Source organism: Delphinus delphis, chromosome 3 (assembly GCF_949987515.2).
Source record: "Delphinus delphis chromosome 3, mDelDel1.2, whole genome shotgun sequence".
Classification (NCBI taxonomy): domain Eukaryota; kingdom Metazoa; phylum Chordata; class Mammalia; order Artiodactyla; family Delphinidae; genus Delphinus; species Delphinus delphis.
The window spans coordinates 42748482-42756456 of record NC_082685.1 but is presented as its reverse complement, the minus strand read 5'-3'; positions in this window follow the sequence as shown (position 1 = coordinate 42756456).

Here is a 7975-nt window from a genome sequence, read left to right as displayed (position 1 = left end):
GAATGTAATTTAGAATGCGTTCGAAAAAGTTAAAAGCATGATAAAAAGAAAGGCATTACATGGATTAACATTTGATTTGATTCAAGGAAGACCTTTGTGTTCAAGATGTGCTTGGAAAGGGTACTTTGATTCAAATCAAAATCTTTGATTGATGGATCATGGGAGTTGAGCCAAATGTTGAGCTACATGGGACGAAGGGAGAAAATCAGCTTTAAGAAAGCTCTCATGGTCTAAATGAGCAAAGGCAAAGAAGGTTCATTTTGGTTATGGTGGCTGCCTGAAGCATGGTGTGGACAGGCTTTTAGAAGTTACATCCTAGTGATAGTGACAAGATCACCAGTGGCACCTGACGTGGAAACAAGGAAGAAGGCCTTGCAGTATGCCGGCCACATGCTTATCATCCTTCCCAGAGCTGAGGGGAGACAGTATCAGATTTGGAGCCTGAAAGCATGGGCTGATGTCTTGGAAGCTGCTGAAAGTAAAAATCTTTGTAAGTTTTGAACTTAGTGTCTCTTCTTTCACACTACCTTGGTAACCCTTCCTAGGGGATTTTTTTTTGTGGTATGCGGGCCTCTCACTGTTGGGGCCTCTCCCCTTGCGGAGCACAGGCTCCGGACACGCAGGTTCAGCGGCCATGGCTCACGGGCCCAGCCGCTCCGCGGCATGTGGGATCTTCCCAGACCGGGGCACGAACCCGTGTCCCCTGCATCGGCAGGCGGACTCCCAACCACTGCGCCACCAGGGAAGCCCCCTAGGGGATTTGATGACAATCCAATTTAATTTTATTTTCTGTTATATGAATATGTGAGTAACTTTATGTTAATTCATGTATAGACTTATGCAAGATGGTATAAAGACAGGGCCTTATTGGAATTAGGAAAAAGAGATAATTTAGGCTGTCACCATGGATGTGAAGAACTTCCTTACCCTTCCATTTTAATCCAGCCTCTCTCTGGCTGAGTTTTGTCACAAGTCTAAAAAAAATTCTTTAGTTTGTCACTTATTCCTCAGAGTCCAACTGAGCTCTTAAGAAAATTAGAGACAGATGGCACTGGAAAACTCTTAACACTTTTTTTTTTTTGGTACCCTGTCTGTTAAATATTTTCTTACCTTCCCATCCCTTACTTCTTGAAGCTTCGTAGGTCTTCCCACAATAGCTTCATGAGTCAGCACATATTGCAGAGACTTCATTTTCGTTTCTAATGCTCCTTCACCTACCCCTTTTGACTCAAGTGTATAAATTCCTTCTCCCTTTATCTGGATGAATAATTGGTGCTGTTTCATGTAGGTGAGCACATATGGGTATGTGTGTTGGCATCAGCTATCTGTCACCTCTACTACTGATTCCTCACAAAAGTCAATACGCAGAGAAATGCTGTATAAATAGGTGTCATGCATTTTTTTCAATTTAGGGGCGTGGTTAGCAGCAGAAATGTGGGCTGGAAGACAGTACAGTTGGGAAGTTGAACATTGTTTTTTAATAGAGTGATTGGTTTAATTAAGTATTTTGTGCCAGGCACTGCTCTAATAGCTAGGGATATAATGAGAACAAGATAAACCAAGTCCCTTTCTTTGTTTTGTTTGAGAGAGATAGAGTTTAGCATACAACTGCAAATGGGTATGGTCTTGGGCTATGAACATGCATAGCAGCGTCATCTAACATAGTTAGGGCTGGGGGCAGGGATGATGGGCAAGGATGGCTTCTGGAGAAGAGTGATGTTTAAGCTAAGGCTGAAGGAAGGAGGAAGATGTTGCCTCCTAGGCAAAAGGAGGGTAGGCTAGAAGGGCAGAAATAGCAAGTGTGAATTACTGGAGCACAGAGAGAGTTGGCATGTGCAAGGAACGGGAAGATATTCAGTGCCTGGCGTGGAAGGTGTGAAAGAGACTGGAAATTTGGCTATAGAGATAGCCAGGTCATGTAATCTTGAAGAGCTTGTTAAAGACTTTAGATCCCTGCTTCTCAGACTTCAATGCGCTTATGAATCACCTGGCTATCTTGTTAAAATGCATATTTCGATTCAGAAGGTCTGGGGTGGAACCTGAGATTCTGCATTTCTAACAGGTTCCCAGGTGATAGTGATGCTGCTATTCCATGGAGCACACTGTGAGTAGCGAGGCTTTTGACTCTATCCTATGGGCAGTGGCAAAACCATGGAAAGTTTTAGGTCGGAGAACGAAATGACCGAATTGTATGGTAGGAATATCCCATTTCCAGCAGCATGATGAATGGATATTACGTGAACACATCTGGAAAGTGGAAATCAGTGAAGAGGTGGTTGCAGTAGACAGTCAGGTGGGACTTCTCACTAAAGTTGTCGCACTGGGCAGGTGGATGTTGCCTGTGGTTCATTCTTTAACCCTGCTTAGTTGCCTGCAGGAATAGTTCTGTCCATGTCTGCCTCCCCCACTGGGCCGTGGGCTCACCAGCTGTGGTGCTTAGACAGTGTAGGGCATAGCAGCGCCGCATGGTACTTAAAGTACATAAGCTTTGGAATTGCTTGAGCTGGGATGCAAGTCCTAACTCTGTTACTTCCTAGTTGCTTAACCTCTTAGAGCCTCCAATGTCACATCTGCTATAGATAGAGAATAAGACCTACCAGAGTGTTGAGAGGATTAAATGAGATAATGTCGATAAAGTACTTAGCCCTATGCCTGATATTCATTGATTCAAAAAAATACATAGTGAGCGTTTGCTCCCATGTGTTAGGCTTTGAAGATTTGGCAAAATGAACAAAGTAGATTTGGCTCCTGCCCTCTTGGAACACTTGAGAAATAGTATTAGTAGCTGCTTATTATTCTCAGCAATAACTCTCCACCGTTAGCCATTTGTCGTGTGCGTGAAGACTAAGCATGAAGCTCGAGCAGCCACTCTGGACAGTAAGCCCTCAACACCTTCCTGAACAAGCTGTGGAGATGGACACTCTATGCCGTACGTTCAGTTTAATTGATTCCTTAAGCCCTGGCAGTGCTTTTGGCTTAATTACTCATAAAACGGAAGCAAGGATACTTGAGGTCTAACATCATTTTCCAGCTCAGTAATCTACGTGTGGCCAACCCTGTAACATTACATTTAGTGGTTTTCAAAGGCGTGGGAGGGTGTCTGCGTGGCTTATCGTGAACCAGTGCTCAGACGTGGTCTGGAATCCCCGTGTAAAATAACTGCTTGGGTTTGAGCTGTAGATTTTCACATGAGGAACTGAGCTGCTGAACACTTGAGGGACAAGCCAAGTGATAAGAGGAGTGTGGAGGTAGCAATGGAAGGAAACCAGATCGGTAGTCTTTGCTAAGGAGATGTGACCTGGATGGAGGAGAGGTGGGACCATGAGAGGTCCAGCTGCAAAGGATCCTTGGTTAGAAAGGCCCTGGCTACCTAAGCAAATGAGAATTTAATGGAAAGTTATGGGAGCTGGATCCCACATGGAGAAACTCTCAGAGGTTTTCAGAGTACAAGACAGGCTGGAGGATTCGGTTTTGGAAAGGGCAGAAACCAAATAGAACTGGGGAAGACCGGGCAACAGGAACCACAGCGATGGCTCTGTGGCCGTGAGAGCCTGGCTTGTCTATGGGTTGGTTTTCCATCAACTCTTCCTTCTCTCCCTGCAGTATGTTTCAGATTCAAAGTCCCAGGAGAAGGTCCAGCTGGTTGAGCACAGGCTACAGGTCTGCTTCCTGAGTTTCTTGAGAGTGAGGAGAGGAGGGTTCTGGTGACTTTAGCTTCTGTCTTGGGAGGTGGGCACTTGGAATTACCCTCCCTTCGTTATACACAGTGGTGTAGAGGTCAATCCCCAAGGGGAATTGGAATGTTAGTAGGATGGAGGAAATGGATGTAGGCACCCATAGCATGTTAAACGACTAAGTTAATGACTTATAAATTGAGTCAACTTTATTTTTTCTTTTGAGCTTTGTGTAAATAAATTTTGCCTTAGAAACCTGGAAGGTTTCCCCAGGCAGCTCCTCCATCATCAGAGTGCCTGTCGCCCCTTTGTATTTCTCTTGGTTAGCTCTTGTCACACTGCCTTGAGAGTATCTGTTCATGAGGCCATTTCTGAACTAGCCCAAGAGTTCTTAGGGACGAGGATGGGTCCTATTCATATTTGTGTTCTTAGGCCTAGCAAAGTGCTTAACACATAGAAAACATTTGATGACCCATAGTTGTATGAAACAGTATGTGTGGGTATCTTACTGGAAACACAGTTATGAGCAGCTGGGAATTTCAAGGGGTAAGTGTTTGGGGGTAGAAAACATTTCAGCATCATTTTGTAGCATGTGCATGTTTAAAACGCTCTCCACAAAGGCAAGCAGATTTGAAAGTGCAAGAGTCGTAATGTAAAGCACAGGGACTTATGCACTCTGTATTTCAGCTTTTATTCACTTGATTTTTGAAGAATTTTTTTTTTCCCCACAAAAGCCTTTTTCACTTAGGACATTTCCTTGCCTTGTTTAGTATTACTCAAATATTTTCTCTTTAATCTGGAGAAACATTATCCTGTTCCCCAGGATACTTCATATTTCTGTAAACCCCGAGGTCTTTGCTGGGATCCATCTCCATGGTTCTAAGAAGAAACTTGAACTATTTGGGGCATCCATACGCCTGGTAAATTTAGCTACAGTGGCCATGTATAAATGATTTATTTCAGTCGACCTTTAGTCCTAGATAGGTATTCTCATGCATCAGTGCAGAATTCCAGAGTCTGGATTTTAACATAAAATTCGATCCTTCCGTTCCTCCCCCACCCCGTTTAGTGAAGTGATGGGCAAGGGATTGTGGAGAATGGAGACCTTTGTGATTCTAGATTTCTGCCTTCCTGGTCTACTTAGAGTGAGCAACAGAAACTGACTACAAGCAGAGAAGAAATGTGCTGAAGGCACACGAGACAACCCCCCACGATGGTCTGAAATGCTGGGGAACTGGGCAGCCAGGACCAAGGCTGGAGTTGCAGACAGATTCTGCCCACAGAGCTAGACTGCTGAGGTCCCAAAAGGTGCTGCCGCCGACTCTGGACACCACAGCGTATGTGGTTGCTGCTAGCACACTGGACACTACTGACCCTGCTTCCCCTGGGAATGGGGAATTTTCCTCCATCACTTGCCCTCAGAAAGGATTCTTCACAGTCTCAGCTTACCTGCATCTCTTGCTGCTGTTTCAAAGTCCTGGATGGGACTACCTGGGCAGATGGGCCTAGGCCATGTCCCATGCCCTAGCTTCAAGGTAGTCTGGGAAAACAAGCATCACGTTTAAGGCAATGCCTCCTAACAAGATGCTTAAGGAGGAGACAATTCCCCAAACACAGAAAAGAATTTCATCCGCTGGGTCACGAGAATAAAAATGTGCAAGACATTTGACTTTTAAGCCATTGTTGGTAATAGTAAGAAAATCATCTCTTTGATGTTTTTGGATCCTGATATTAAAATGTTTTGTTGGTGCAGCACAGCAACATGGATGGATGAAGGACTATGACAGGATCTACTATTTTTCCTTGGGTGTCTGAATGAAGTGTCATTGGCTTTGAGGCAAGGTTGCATAGAACCTGATGCAAAGGCTCTAGATCCTGGCTTTTAATCTAGGCTTTGCCACTTAGTAGCTGGGTGACAATTATTACATCTCTCCCAGCCTTGGTTTCCTTGTTTGTAAAATGGAGATGACCTCAGCACCTCCCCTCAGACTTAAGGTTTTTGTGAGATGACATCTATAATGCTCTTAGGATAGTGCCAAGCATATTATAATGCTTAATCAATAGTAGCTATTATGAACCAGTTGGAGAGACTTGAGTTAGGGGATTGGCCAGAGGAGTCAAAATACAAGGGCTGCTGATGCCCACGATGTACCAGACATGTACCTTTAAGAATAATCTGGGGTGTGGGGGGAGTTCCCTGGTAGCCTAGTGGTTAGGATTCCAGGCTTTCACTGCTGGAGCCTGGGTTCAGTCCCTGGTTGGGGAACTGAGATCCCACAAGCCGTGTGGTGCAGCCAACAACGGCAGCAACAATAACAGTAAGAATAATTGGGGGCGGGGAGGAGGACATAATGAAAGCTGAAGTGAGTGACCTCCAAGTTGGATTACCTCTATCAAACAAGATGGGCAAATTCCCAAACACCAGGTGGCCACATGTGCCTGAGAATACAGTCTGCTTTCAAAGTACAATTAAACAGGAAAAGATTCAGTGATGTCAAGTTGTAGACTCACGCTGATGCCTCATCTGCTCAGTTTAGGCACAGAGATTAACCAGTGCAGGGGAACATGGTTTATTTCCAGTTTACAGAGTTTTTTTTGGGGGGTGGGGGGGTGATGTCTTTATAGGACTCAAAAGGAAGGTGTTCTCAGTCACAGATGATCTCAGCAACCTTTATTTAGGTTGGGATTCTGGGAATGTCATCAGTCTGGACACACTCATATTTCTATTTTTGTTCCAGTTATCCAGCAAATAATAAATAGGTTTTATTTCTGCTAAGTGCTAATTTAAGAAGCATCTCTTTTTAAAGTTATTCATTGGGAGAAAATATAAAAGATGCTATTAGTACATCTTAAGTGAAATGACTCACCTCTTCAGGTATGTTATCAATTTTATTATTATTTGGCATTTTAAAAAAATGAAGAATAAGAATGAATCGCCCAAGAAAGAAAGACAGATTCTAAGAGATGCACCTACATTTGTTTTCCCATAACTGAGGATCATTTGAGTTTATGTAAGCTGTTACTTCAGAGTTAGCGCATCACCTCTACAACTGCCGCATTTAGAGCTGGATTGATTGTAAAAAACATCATTTAAATGTTTTCATGGAGGGATTAGGGATGGAATATGTACACACTGGTCACCCAGGGAGAGGTTGAAATCGTCATTTACCTCTAAGGGAAGCAAGGAGTGTAATTAACAACCATTGGCATGTAGCAGTTGAGTGTTTTGTGGTGGTGACAATAATTCGTCCCTGCTTCCTACAGCAACCAGAGGAAAATTAAACCCAGGTCTTACGACTTTCAGGCAACTACAGAATGTAAAGTTCAAAATTCACCTCATCTCCTGTTCTACTAGCTCACCTTCCTTGTATCCCTCCAACATTCCTCCTTCTTCTGCAAGCCGTAGTTTTCACTCTGTATAGCTTTTCACCAGAGGCGTCCTAATTTACACAGGGAATTTGGTTAATGCAGTGAAGGCAAATAGGCTTCAACTCTCACGTTTCAACCTGACACTGATTGCTAGTGGTTTCTAAATAAAGTTGGTTCTAGGCACAGTGGGAAGGAGGGCAGTGGTTGGTTAGTAGTACCTACTGTGGGTTGGAGAGGAAGGTCATCCATTTTGCCGTCCTCAACCAGGGCAAAGATGGCAAGGTTGGGAACTGGATCTGGCCTTGGCTAAATCATACTGTACTGTGAGATTCTGGACAAAACTCAGCATTACAGCTTTCTTGAATGCCAATTTGGGGGATGTGAGAGAAACAGTCTGTCATACAAAATTCACAAATCTGTTATAGAGATCAAAAAAGATTTGAAAGAGTGGGATCAGTATAGTATAATGTTACATTCCCATTTTGAAAGAAATACAGATTTATGTAAATTAGATTCAGAGCTCCATGATAAATATATTGATCTATTTTACAAGTGTAGAAGTTATAGGGAAAGCAGAGCTTGGAGTCTTTGAGTGGAAATGGGAGAACTGTAGGAAGTTAGAAATGAAAGGAGCTTAGGTATTATCTAGAAAAATGGTTTTCATTTTTTAAAAAATCTGTGAAACCCCCTTTTCCCATCAGACAAAATCCCTTATGGCTCCCAATACAATAAACCAATAAGTGATGCTATTCTGTTTGAAGCTTCTTATTTCTTACCAGGCTTACCAGGACTCTTGGTGTAGAGTAAATGCCGTTAAGTACGTTTGAATTTAATTAGGTGCCCTAGAAATCTTTGGAAAGCGGTATTTAAACTTTCCCAGCATGTTAAATTGCCCAGCTGTACTTACGATGCCTTGGACCTTGGCCACCAAC